The sequence below is a fragment of the Schistocerca serialis genome, chromosome 2, assembly GCF_023864345.2.
Source record: "Schistocerca serialis cubense isolate TAMUIC-IGC-003099 chromosome 2, iqSchSeri2.2, whole genome shotgun sequence".
NCBI lineage: Eukaryota > Metazoa > Arthropoda > Insecta > Orthoptera > Acrididae > Schistocerca > Schistocerca serialis.
The window spans coordinates 625,707,032-625,721,775 of NC_064639.1; positions in this window are offsets into that span (position 1 = coordinate 625,707,032).

Here is a 14,744-nt window from a genome sequence, read left to right on the forward strand (position 1 = left end):
TTTTGGTTTTATTTCACAGGAAAGAAAACAAACGGGAAACGAAAGTGATGGTGGTATGGAAAAATATGGGAGAAATTAAAACCAATATAAAACTGATGGTCAGGTTGAAAAAATTTGTTATCTCGGTGACATAATCACAGAGGACAGTACATACTTAACGTAAGTGGAGAGAATGGTTGCACTGAGAAAAAAAACAAGTATTTATAACAAAGAAAAACATTTTAACCGGCAAACGTATGAATATAGATGACAGAAAAACCTTTGCGAAATTGCTCTACTGAAATGAAAATGGGAATATGGGTGAATTAGAAAGTAGTCAACTTGAAGCTGCTGAAACGTGGATATGGCGGAAAATGACAGTAAAGAAAAACCTTTTGGGAAGTCCACGAAAAGAGAAGAATAATTAAAAGAAAAGGAAATGAGAAAAATAAAATTTATTGGAGATGTCATTAACGTTCTTGAAGGGAAAGGAAAAAGAAAGGGTGGCCTAGGTGACGTATTTCGAAGACACTGGATAGAGGATAAGATATGACAATTACATGGAACTGAAACGAACAGCCAATGACTAAACAGAGTGGTTGCATCGACAAGGCATTGACCTTCGAAATATCTACGTGTGTAAGGTTACATTTTTTAGTTCTATAAAGTTTACTACCTGCCAAACCTGACATCGCCCAGATATTCATTTTGGCAATTTCCTTTAGACACGAAAACAAAAAATGAACTGTGTCTGGAGTGAAATATCGAAATTTCATTTCCATGTATTCGTGAAAACGCCTTTGAATTTATGAAGCAATCGTACAAAGAAATACGTATAATGTACAAATGTATAAGTACAGTATCCAAATTAAGAAACATGATCCCGAACGCTGCTCCTCGCGTCTGCAACGCGATTTTATAAACATCTCTTTGGCAACGCGTCTTCGAAGCTCTATAACCGACTACGATTTCCCCTACAACCGTTTGCACTTCGCAGTTGAAAGCTGTCAAAAGCGCTACGAGGTGTCGGGGATTATCTCAAGTTGACTCCACTGTAGGAGTGTCTTATTAATAAATACTAAATGTATTAAGACTTCATGCATGATGCGGCATTTTTTCGTGCATCTCAGTGTTTATGACGACATATCTGTTAAACTATATGTCGTACAATGATATATTTGTGTAGTTTCATTCAGCGGCATATGCGGATACCGTCAGCGAAATATGTTTCGAATAGAGTAAGTAGCAAAGAAGTAATAAACCTAAACGCCATGCATAATGCGGCAATTTTTCACGCATCTCATTGTTTATGTCGTCATTATCTCCTGAATTGACAGGTAGGTGGTTCTCACCCCCACAGCCGTTATTACTTGGCAGTAAAGGATATGTGTACTGATTTTCGTTGAAATTGGTCCAGTGGTTTAGGACGAGATGTGGAACACACACAAACACACTCTCTTATCTATATCCTTTTTTTTATAACATGTATTGGTTTTTTCATTCCCACAATCCTTGAATCTAAGCTAACGCTCGGTCACCGGTAACCAAGTGGTGCAAAACTTTTTTTAACAATTTACTTCTTTCTCTTTCCTGTTACGCGCACAGAACAAGACACATGTATGAAATGTAAATATAGTACGGTTCATTGGCTGGCGGAAAGTAATTTTGTTTCTGTATCACTTCTGTTACCTGCGTATCAGTGACACTGCTTTTGTATTCAGCTGGACTCTCTGTTTAGCTTCTGTCTTCGTCAGTTAAATAGAACTACTTCACGAAAGAAAGAAAAAGCCAGAGCTGGTGCAGAAGGTTTTCTTGGTAAAAACCAACAGGAGCAGTCCCTAAATGAGACACTCAGTTTCTAAACACAGAAGTTGAGATGACTGTAAGAACCACTTTGATGCATACGGGGAGGACAAAACGAAACTGCTTTGGAAAACAATTCTAAGACTCAGGCGGAACTGGAGCCGGCTGTTGAACAGGAGAACTGCCCATCGCAGAAGATGTTGGGAACTGTGATTTCGATTCACCAGTTATTGCCCTCATGCCCTGTTCCTAGTACATGGCTGTGTCGTTACGTTTGAGTGAGAGGAGCAGACGTGTTCAGTGAGCAGGTGAGTGCAGCACAAAAATTGTGCTGCGTGTTCATTGTCAAGTATTTTGTGAAGTACAGCTCTTGGAAAACTTTTGCGCAACTGTTTGCACATGAGTTTAACCCTGGAAGTGTTTTGCCAGAAACCCTAACAAAACCTTCGATGAAACACTTTGTCGCGAAATAGCGTGAAACTGGCTCTGTGGCGAATAAAAATCGTGAAGTTCATTAACAAGCGTCAATCTCGCGTAAATCTTACCGTAAATATTTTCCGGGACAGTTTTATTTTAGCTACCGTGGAGTAGGATATGGTGTACATAGTATTCTAGTGTACGTACTTGGCCACTGAATACGCCCCCACTTCAGACTCGAGTGCTTGCCATCGCACCAGCTTACTACTCGCAGACATGGAACGTACCTGCAAGAGAAAACAAAACGAGAAATTAAATTCAGCAAGTTTTAGTAACTAGTAACATTAACGATTATACATCTTTTCAGATCAGGAAACTGACAATGTACACAGATTACCTTCTTTCATAGTGCAAAATGAAAAATGAACATCGCCTCAGGCCTGACTTGAAATTATCATATTTGCTTGGTGCGCTGATAGAGGACAATAAAGACAATAATTTAGAATGCGGTGCTCTGATCGAAACAGGAACCACATACGGGACATGAAACATCTGGGCCCAATATGACTGTGTTTGACTTGCTGGAAGAGCGGTCTGTTGCATGGAGCATCGTAGTGTGTCAGGTAACACTGTGCATATGCTAAGGCGTTGATGAAAGCAGAATTGTAGCGAGGCATGTTGCGCGCCCGCGGATAACTAGAGACAGCTTCCGAAGAACTGCACATTATACTGGGCGTGAAGTCTCAGCTGTCTATCGCTGTTGGCCATGGCGGTTCTAGATCAGTACAACTGCTCGTCATCCTGGTCTTGAACGGCAGCGGCGAACAGATTCCGCTGAATCAGACGAGCGGCCATTATTGGCGACAGCAGCGCAGATTTGGGTCGTTGCTGCACCAGCATGTCGGCTGGGTCCATAATGAACAGTATACTGGAGGTGGACTACGAGCGCAGGTACTTCTCCGCCAGTCTTCGTCTCAACCTCATCATCCTGCTGCCTGTCTCCAATAGCGAAACGAAAAACACATCTAGGAAAGTGAGCGGCGCATATTTGTGTTAAGTACTGAAAGACGCCTTGTCTCTAAAGGCAGTCGTCTTCGAATCAGATTTCAATTAAGAGAGAAGCAACTACAGGCGTGTATTAGGCAGGGATACGCTTTGGGCTTCGTGAGGTGTACTGTGAGTGTCAGCTTTACCCCTCATAGCGAATGTGTCTTGTTGAGGAGCCCTGCATAATGCAGGGTACATTCAGAATATCAGCCGGCCCATTCCGTGGACATAATGAGGTGGTGCCTGACTCGGTTTACATTGCCATCATTCCTTGATTAGTTGTAAAAAGAACTGAAAGCAGCAGGGTCCTGTGTTTCCCAAGATGATATCCAACATTTCAATGAAGATCTGAATTAGGACTGTTGATATTTTTCAAAATATCGTAACCCCGATATATCGATATTCGAAAAAACTCATTATCAGCTCTCGTTATATCGAGGGAAAGTACCGATATATCAACGGAAAAAATATCGACATACCGGTCATTAAAGTATCGGCTTCACATTGTAAATATACTGTCAGTTTAGAGCTGTATATATAAGTATTGATTTATTATTAGATATTCTGTACACCAACAAGTTAACAGCCTGCCTATTGCCCTTAGAGCAAGAACTGAAAGGAAAACTATGCACGTTCACGCCAGGTGATAACCACTTCGCTAACAGCGGTAACTGCATGTAAGTGGCACAATAAAAGGTGTCCGATGGGTCCGTCGCTCGGTTTTGCCACATACCGCATTTTTACGGAATACCTCGTATCGACTTGCCTGTTTTTTTTTTTTTTTTTTTTTTCTATTTCTGCCAGCGCCAGCGACCTAGCAGCTGTAGAGTCAAAACTACGAGGTGAAGCTAAAAGGCCCAGTTTCCGATGGTAGCGTCAAACGCCGATTACGTCAGCATTTCCCCTCACACGTCTCCGTCCATCGTAAAGACCTATGTTGTCATTCAGATTTTTATTCAGCAACTGATTTTGAAGAATGCCGATGTGCAGAAATAGCACACTAGTTGCGTTAAAAATTGTTCTTTAACGCAACTGGTGTGCTGTTTCTTTACATTAGAAATCTTGTTATTCCATTCATAACCCCAGTGCAATCGAACTACTACGTTTGTGCCACATATACTTGCTACACACAGTCGAAGAGAAAGACTGGATGTGAAGAAAGCTCAAAAAGTAGTAAGACTCCTTCAAACAGTGAAAGTGAAATTTTGTTCTACTAACAAAAGAACAACTTAAAATACGTACCGAAAATTTTGAGGAAAAAATAACATGAAATAAAAATATCGGCACTCGATATTGCCATTTTGATATCGATGTATTGTGGGAAACAATGTCGCCGGTATACACCGATTTTTTGGGGAACGTATCGATATTTCGTCAACAACCCTAATCTGCATTGTAACTAAAGGATACATGATTTTGAAATTGTTGTCCAAGACAATCTATCCATAGGACTGTAAATATGTGTTTCTCTGATATACATTACATAAAATACGTAATACGAGGAGACTTCAAAAAGTAAGCTACACATTATCAAGGCAGGCACAGTAACTTTTATTAAATTCCGCATCGCATGCTAAGTGACACAGATACATGACACAATTTTTGAACATAGTCACCGAGTCTCTGTAAACGACGGTCGGACTATTCTACCAGCATTTCAATTACTCGACGACAGAAATCGGCTCATTGGGCACGGAGCCATTCGAAAACCACTGTGTGAACGACTTCATTGTTGGAAATTTCTTTCCCCCCCAGATGTTCCTTCGACTTGCAGAAAATATGAAAACCGTGTGATGCAAGATCTGGACTGTATTGCGGATCAGCATCATCCATGCCTGTTCGGCCTCGGTCAACTTGTTGGCACCATTTCAGTGTCGCGGGAACATCTAGGATCACGGTGAATCTGTGTGCAATTTAGACGTCTTGCCCACACGAATCGTACTTCAACTTTGGAGTATGTTTCCAGCTGCGGCACCAGTTCACTCGCACATTGTGAAGCACCTGTTATCCGCACCGCAGAAAAACTGTGTCGGCAGTACACGTGACACATGTGCTCTCTTCTGACGATGCGCTACTGTTATAACTTCATTCATGTCGAACCATTGCCCCAAACGGTTCATTGCTGCTCCAGAGTGTTCGCTGTTTCAAAGTGAAAAAAATCAGGAAAGTACTAAATCCAGTCAACGCTCTCGGTTTAACTGCTATTAAGTGATAGCGACCACCGAACTCTGCAATATTTGTTTTGTAAATAAAACTGCCTTTTCCTGCTGCTAGTTACTTTATTTATCCCCTACGCGTTTCGCCTTCTCCTGTTCTAAGGCATCATCAGTGGGATCTATAACGATACAGTTTTGTTAGTTATAGATTATCAAACAGTTCACTTCGCGATTTTTGCAAAAAAAATATAATATAATAATACTGTCCAATGCAATAATAATAGAACCCAACATCTTTACACTCACTCATCCACGAACCCCTCCACAGAATATTGAAAGGAAAAGTGAAAACAGCTGTCAACAAAGTTTTCAGACACTCGCTAACAGTTATTACACCTGCCACCCCCCACCCAAAAAAAAGGAGTAAGTTCCATCCCCCCCCCCTCTCTCTCTCTCTCTCTCTCTCACACACACACACACACACACACACACACGGTATAAAGTACATACACGGAAGTTAGTAACGAACATATACTTCGTTTGGTTGGCAACAAATAAGTAAACATACCAAAGAAGATGTCGCAATATTTACGCTGTGAAAAGAAGTATACGACGAAATACGAGGGCAGTTCAATAAGTAATGCAACACATTTTTTTTCTGAAACAGGGGTTGTTTTATTCAGCATTGGAATACACCAGGTTATTCCCCAATCTTTTAGCTACACAACACTATTTTTCAACGTAATCTCCATTCAATGCTACGACCTTACGCCACCTTGAAATGAGGGCCTGTATGCCTGCACGGTACCATTCCACTGGTCGATGTCGGAGCCAACGTCGTACTGCATCAATAACTTCTTCATCATCTGCGTAGTGCCTCCCACGGATTGCGTCCTTCATTGGGCCAAACATATGGAAATCCGACGGTGCGAGATCGGGGCTGTAGGGTGCATGAGGAAGAACAGTCCACTGAAGTTTTGTGAGCTCCTCTAAGGTCTTGCGTTGTCATGAAGAAGGAGAAGTTCGTTCAGATTTTTGTGCCTACGAACACGCTAAAGTCGTTTCTTCAATTTCTGAAGAGTAGCACAATACACTTCATAGTTGATCGTTTGACCATGGGGAAGGACATCGAACAGAATAACCCCTTCAGCGTCCCAGAAGACTGTAACCATGACTTTACCGGATGAGGGTATGGCTTTAAACTTTTTCTTGGTAGGGGAGTGGGTGTGGCGCCACTCCATTGTTTGCCGTTTTGTTTCAGGTTCGAAGTGATGAACCCATGTTTCATCGCCTGTAACAATCTTTGACAAGAAAGTGTCACCTTCAGCCACATGACGAGCAAGCAATTCTGCACAAATGGTTCTCCTTTGCTCTTTATGGTGTTCGGTTAGACAACGAGGGACCCAGCGGTAACAAACCTTTGAATATCCCAACTGGTGAACAATTGTGACAGCACTACCAACAGAGATGTCAAGTTGAGCACTGAGTTGTTTGATGGCGATCCGTCGATCATCTCGAACGAGTGTGTTCGCACGCTCCGCCATTGCAGGAGTCACAGCTGTGCACGGCCGGCCGCACGCGGGAGATCAGACAGTCTTGCTTGACCTTGTGGCGATGATGACACACGCTTTGCCCAACGACTCACCGTGCTTTTGTCCACTGCCAGATCACCGTAGACTTTCTGCAAGCGCCTATGAATATCTGAGATGCCCTGGTTTTCCGCCAAAAGAAACTCGATCACTGCCCGTTGTTTGCAACGCACATCCGTTACAGACGCCATTTTAACAGCTCCGTACAGCGCTGCCACCCTTCGGAAGTCAATGAAACTATACGAGACGAAGCGGGAATGTTTGAAAATATTCCACAAGAAATTTCCGGTTTTTTCAACCAAAATTGGCCGAGAAAAAAATGTGTTGCATTACTTATTGAACTGCCCTCGTAATTGTAACGTGTGACGAAAGAACAATAGTCCACCACAAAAAAGAGTGAGAAACATGGTGAACAGTGCGTGGAAGGCGAGAACACAAAGATGTGATTATATAGCAGTAATAAAAGTGGTAGTGCGACCTCCAGACCAGATGTGAGGAAACGCAGATCAACAAATCGTAAGTAATTACTTTTTTTTACAAAAAATCGCGAAATGAACTGTTTGATAATCTATAACTAACAAAACTGTAACGTTATAGATCCCACTGATGATGCCTTAGAACAGGAAAAGGCGAAACGCGCAAGGGATGCATAAAGTAACTAGGAGCAGAAAAAGGCAGTTTTATTTACAAAACAACTATTTATATGCTTGCTGCGGAAGATGGCCACACAAACAAACTTGTTGTTGTTCTCCAGTACTGTTCGAACAAAGTACCTGCACGTGATGTACAGATTACCCAATCCGCCGACAGGTATGAAGACTCGGATTTCATATTCAACCTTCATCCAAGAAGCATATAGTCTCAAGAACGAATACACTTCATTACTTGGACTTACAAGAACACCGCTGTCATTATTATGCGAACTAGTGGAAGAAGATTTTATGGAGTGATGAGCGACGGTACATGATGCGTCATTCCGATGGGCGCGTGACGATCTGATGGCTTGACTGGCGAGATGAATATATTGTGGCGCCAGCGATATTCGGTAGAGATGAACTGATGTGAGCTTGGACCATTCGTTAGTTTTGATAAAATCAGGGCCGGCCAGAAATTCTGCACGCGTGCGGTGCTCCTGCACATGTGCAACTTCCGGGTCACAACGTGCACGCCGCAGCCGTCAGTGTTCATGTAGTGCATGTTTCTACGCACAGATGTCGCTTTATCCACTTGCTGGGATACTCTGTACCGGCGCATTCTAGTGCTCTTTCCACAGCTTGCAAGCCAACCATGCGAAGGTATTTCACGTATTAAACCTTTAAAATACTGTCACAGTCTACTCATTGAGGCATCTACTTTTATGTTAGCAGTTTAACCCAGTAAGACAAGTACTACAGTTAACAACCATGGGTTTTTATTAAGGCAGCTTGACTGACGGCACTAAATACGCGTAATGTTTTTGATGTAGTATTTGAGAAAGAGAGCACTTAGCGACTTCCAACGAACCTTATTCATGATTTCAAATAACATTAAGAAGATTTGGTGTGGTGGTCATTCTGGAAAATTGAAAACAGTACATTGCACAGCGTACAGTAAAATAGACAGAAATGTAACACAAGAAACTAATAGAGTTCAAGAAGTGTCAGTTACTTTGGGTACAGTAAAATCGAGTTGATGTGTCTCGTCCATTTTCTTAAGGACATTTAATTTTGCTTGCCGTTCTTCACTGTTGAGTACATTACACTCGTCTTTGTGACATGTATTGTAGTGTCTTTCAATTGAAAACTTACGCTGGCCGCCTATTATTCGGCGGCACAGCAAACACTGAGTTTTCACCAACGGCTACAAAAAATTAAAGTTCCCAGTCATTTTTAAATACTGAGAACATAGATCTCCCGTCCTTTGCTTTTTCACAGTACCTGCCATTTCTCAGTACTTCCTGTTCAGGTTACGATTACCATGGATAAACTAGACTGGATATGTTGCGCTCTTGTTTCTACCACATAAACAGGGAAGTGGAGCCTTCGCCGTTCATTTAGGACACATGTCTAATAACAGATGTCGCTGTCGCTTGCTGTCGCACACGTGCGCACGTGTGCAGCACTTCCGCAGGTGTGCACACTGTGCAGCGTTTGGCCGGCCCTGGATAAAATGAACGCGGGCATTTACCAAAAACTCCAGACAAGGGCATGCCCTCCAAATTGTGGGAAGTCTAAGACCATTTTTATGTGAACGTGATAGTATTCCCGTCCACAAAGAAAAGAGAAATTTATTCCATCTCGAAGAAGATCAAGTGGATGGCGCAGTTCCGCGCTCCGAACCCCAGTGAACATCCTCGGGATTAGCTATAGCGTCGATTGCGAGTGAATCGCTTAAACCTGGAAACAGACATTATAACAGAATAATGGAAACTATTTCAGTCTTCAGTGAATCAGAATTTACTGGAGAGATGAACTGATGTAATAGTATCGAAAAGACGTTCACACTCCAATACGTACATGGAATGATTGGATGATCTGGAATGTATTTACAGAGACTTAGCCATATATTACTTGTAATTTATGACAACTGGTGTGATGGTGTGCTCATTTGTTATGCATTGACTCTCCTAGGCCCTAGGTGGTAGGTGCTGTAAGCCTTGTGAAATGTGACTTATGAAAGTTGCAGTGGGCACTTTGACGACGTTGTATTGAAAACTAGTGGACTGTTCAGGAACAGGTCCTCTACGATTGTCGTAAGTACGAATACAGGAATTCATAAATTCATGTCACGCAGGGGATTCCCCCCCCCCCCCCCCCCCCACACACACACACAAACACACAGAGCAATATCCTGACGTTGGTTCACATCATACTCTGCTCCACAATAACTGACGTTTATTTTGAACTTACTCGGATCCGAAGCCTTCAACTACAGAATCTTTTTTTCATTAGGGCAATTAGTTTGTCTGAAGCAGTGACTCAGTGACGCTAAGCACCTTAAGTCTCGTAAGAGTATGCGCTCCATTTCCTTGGAAATATCACCGAATTTCTTGAAGCATAGATAATGAGAGTGTTTAACAATACAGAGGGGCGACTTCAATGGTGCATAGTGGGGTTTACTTTGTTTCTCGTTGAAACTGTGTCGTGTTAGTTCTTGGCATATACCGAAACCACAGATCCTTCGTCATTAATAACAGTTAGCTAGAAGCCATTTTCAGTGTCGAATTGAACTTAAACTGGCTGATATACAGCGACGAAGACTTAGTAATCGTCACAGACAGTATCTGTAATGACCGATAAGCCTTATTCTGTTCGAGACGCAGCTGCGATAAGCTCTTTCCTCATAATACTGCTAACGACGGGAAAAGAACGAGATAAAATGTTGACTGGCTGGAGAGTTTTTAACGTGAAACATATTCCATCAGCTATAAGTTCATGGGCTCCCAATTTTACTAAAATACTTCAGGGTACTAGGCCGTGTCATTTGAAACACTTAATAAGGACACGGCCTATTACCAAAGTGGTTATATTCAAATACTCCATCGCAGTTTAGTAACCCATGGTGCCTGGCACATTTATGACTACAAGTACGTGCGGAATAAATAGTTTCTAAATAACTTATTCTCGACAATCATGATGGGCGTTCTCATAGAACGAGATATGCATTCAGTTTTGCGATCTGTTCACAAGGGATAGTGAAGCTATATTACGTAAACTGAAGGTAGAAGGGGAGAAAGGAAAGGAAACAGAAGGAGACTTTATGCGGAATCAGTGGCGACAAGTGAAAAATGTGTGCTGAACCGGAACCCGAACCTGGGATCTGCTGCTTGCTAGGCAGTTGTGTTAACCACTGCGCCACCCGACACAGTGTTTATGCCAGAAGCGCGAACTATTTCGGCACGCCGGCCGCTGTGGCCGAGCGCTTCTAGGCGCTTCAGTCTGGAGCCGCGCGACCGCTACGGCCGCAGGTTCGAATCCTGCCTCGGACATGGATGTGTGTGATGTCCTTAGGTTAGTTAGGTTTAAGTAGTTCTAAGTGTAGGGGACTGATGACCTCAGATGTTAAGTCCCACAGTGCTCAGAGCCATTTGAACCATTTTATCTCGGCACGCTCCCCGGTTTACCCACGCTCCCAGCTAGCGCCACCTATCCACAGACCCCGTCATGTTCTCCATGCTCGCTAATTTTAGATTCCCACTCGAGATCGAACGTATATGTGTATCCGCACTGAAGATTGCGGATTCATTGCCCATCGAGGCGAATCAATTATATGAATGCGTGGTGCCCGTTCTTTCGGACCAACCGCTGCTAGCAAGGACCTAGAGAGCGTCGTGAATTCACGACGCCGATTCAAAACAAATGGTCGGAAACAGAACGATTTCTTTTGTTCCTAAAACAGTAAGGGTTTTTTCCGCTAGTGCCAAGTTTTTATATGGGTGCGATGTTAGAAATACCGATGACGATACATAAGAGAAAAAATAGTAGCTGGCAGTAAAGCCATTGTCTGAATGGATTTGGTAATTCACGCCCACGTATTATGAAAAGGTTCAGTGACTCAAAATGCTTAAATATGGATACAATAAGCTGAATTAATTTGTCCACCCAGCCTAAAATCTGCCAAAAAACAGCACGTAGTCTGTTAGTGTTGCAGATACAAGCTTCTACAATCTTTATTCCATCGCATTGGCTCGATGCGGTTCTGTTCATCTCCTTGTCTCATAATAACTCTCCAGACACTTCATTATAAGAGCTGAGATAAAAGATACGTGGATTCAGTAACTGAATAATCATTGCCTGAGTAAAGATAGGTGCTCTCAGGTGAGTAAACTAACAACAGTGAATACTAAGATTATCGAGGCTGTTCACCATCTCATCTAAACACCATTTACAAAATTCCATTGCTTTTGTTGCTTGTTAGGGATATTTTTTCCTGAAATCTCTCTTTTACCATCCGCCAACTGTTTTGTTTTGTTCTGTGGCTGAATGCCCTGAGTGTTATGGGAATCGCCAGCTCTTATTCTCTGGGGAACAAGTCATTTACGTCATCTTTGTGTATGAGACTGTGTGTATTCGTACTATAACTGTGTACTGTGGTCAGCGGTAGAGACAGGGAAACTGCCCGGCATTTCAATATACTAGAACGACAAATCGCCGAAGACCAACGCGTTGGGTTGCAATAGTAGCAGAGCCACCCAATCTGATCCAGGTCTGGTTGGATTTGCTCTCTTGCTAACAATCGAGCAGTACGTGAATCTTTTGAAGCAGGTCCTTCTTTGCATTGGTGTGAGTGCTGTAAGATATGTAAACAACATAACTAATGTTAGTTAGACTTACCATCTGCAACATGAAATAATTATATGTTTATAAAACTCAGCAATTTGCATGTCTCTGAGGCTACCTTTTTTCTGTCTGTGGCGGTCCAACAGACAAATCAGTATTGTAACTAGCCTGTATCACTTTTCCTGCGACTTGAAAAAGAAGCCCGTAAAACTACTTGTCCAAGAAGCAAGTCTCTAGCACGCGTCTCCAGTGAACTTGGAAGTCCATGACACGGTGCTACAGGTCGAGGCCAGCATTTACTGTGTCACGGCACGACAAAGTTGGTTCGTAACAAACTGTTCTACATCTGCCTACATAGATACTCCGCAACCCGCCGTGCGGCGCGTGGCGGTGTGTACCCCGTACCACTACTTGTAGTTTCCTTTCCTGTTCCACTCGCAAATAGCGCAAGGGAAGAACTACTGTCTGTATGCCTCCATGTGAGCCTTAATTTCTCGTATCTTATCTTCGTGGTCTTTACGCGCCATGTATGTTGGAGGCAGTAAGTAGAATCGTTCTGCAGCCAACTTCAGACGCCGATTCTCTAAATTTTCACTACAGCGCTCCCCAAAAAGAACGTCGCCTTGCCTCCAGCGATTCCCATCTGAATTCCTGAAGCATGTCCGTAACACTTGCGTGTTGTTCGAATCTACCAGTAACAATTCTAGCAGCCCGCCTCTCAACTGCTTCAATGTCTTCCTTTAATCCGACCTGGTAGTACTACAGAATAGATCACACTAGCGTCCTATATGCGGTCTTCTTTACAGGTGAAGCACACTTTCCTAAAATTCTCCCAATAAACCGGAGTCGAACATTTACCTTCCCTATCACAATAGTCAGAAACTTCTGTCGCTCTCCGTACCAGAACTCAAACGGTTTTCTTAGCAGTTCTCCAGCATATGGTCAAAAGCGCAGTCCAGGTCCCACGTGTCGGTTTCAGTGAATTCAGTAGCATTTTCTCGGAACAGCCCTGCTTTCATAAAAAAATTACCACCTTTCTGATTTCACAGCTCCGAAAATACTGTACTTATTACTGTCCTTATTACAAACATGTTCTCAAAAGCGCCTGATTTCACCAGGGAAGAAGCGGAATACATAGAGATAAAAATTAATTCACCAAGATACATAGCTGTTCTTCCTTATCAACAGACGTATAGAAAGGAACTAAATAAGAGAAATACTATTTCAATGCAAAGTTAATTGTTACTAGCTACACCATTGAATGAGTATTGGTTGCAACTGCTTTTCATTACTGATGTGACCTCGGCCACAGTAATGTATCGTAAATTATTCCATAGTTAAAATAGAGTATACTGGAAAAATGGGAGACATTCATACTGAACGGATTATAGTTACTCATTTAGCAGAACGCCGCATTTACGTGTCGATTGTGAGGGTTTGCAAAGCAGCGGTGCTGTACGGAGAAAAGCAGAAGCATCCACGACCAAGAGAATTGATGCACGGGAAAACGAGATAACAAACGAGAAAGAGTAACAAAATTTTGAAAGGAAATGAAGTATCAGTTTTTCCTTTATCTTATATCTGAAAGAACATGACAGTGATATAAAATATGTAACTCAACATTCAAGAAAGACCTCTTATACGGAGAACAAAATAAAATAAAGTAGTAAGCTTTCTTCACGACTCCCCTGCACCGCAGTCATTTTAACTGCTGAGAATTTCTAGCAACGTCTACAACCTAGTACAAACGCATCGACTGGGAAAGATTCAAAACACAAGTCATGGAAGAACTTACCAACACCCCGCTCCCGACAGAGGACACAGAACAAACGCTGAGTACTCTCACAGACGCGGTCCTGCAAGCAGCACAGGGCGCAACACCTGAACAACCTCCGCCCCCTCCCCACACACAGCGACTGCCACCCCAGCTGCTTGCCCAGATTAGGCACAAAAACAGGACCGCGAAGGAATGGAAACTTACGCGAAATCCGGACACCAGGAAGCTGCTTAATAGGCTACAGAGAGAACTTAAGGTGGCGCTCACTGAGCACAGAAACCAGCAATGGTCAAACCGCCTTACAGCTCTCAAAGTGCAGGACAACAGCCTCTGGCAAGCCACCAAGCAGTTCACTAAAAGACGCGCAAGAATGCCGCCTCTGCACGGCGAGAGAGGACTAGTGTTCAGCGCCCAAGATAAAGCCAACGCACTCGCCGACGTCTTCGAGAAACAGTTCACACCAGCAGAGGTGCAGGATCACGAACATGAAAGAATGGTCCGCAGACAACTAACCGCATTTCTGGCAGCGGATGACGACGTCGATGACGATCCACCTGCCTTCTCCACGGAGGAGGTAGCGAAAGCCATCAAATCGCTGCCCAACAAGAAAGCCCCAGGACACGATCTCCTCATCAATGAACTGCTTAAGCACCTGCCCCAGCTAGCGATAGAAAAATTGACAGAGACGTTCAACGAAATCACGCGATCACAAAAATTG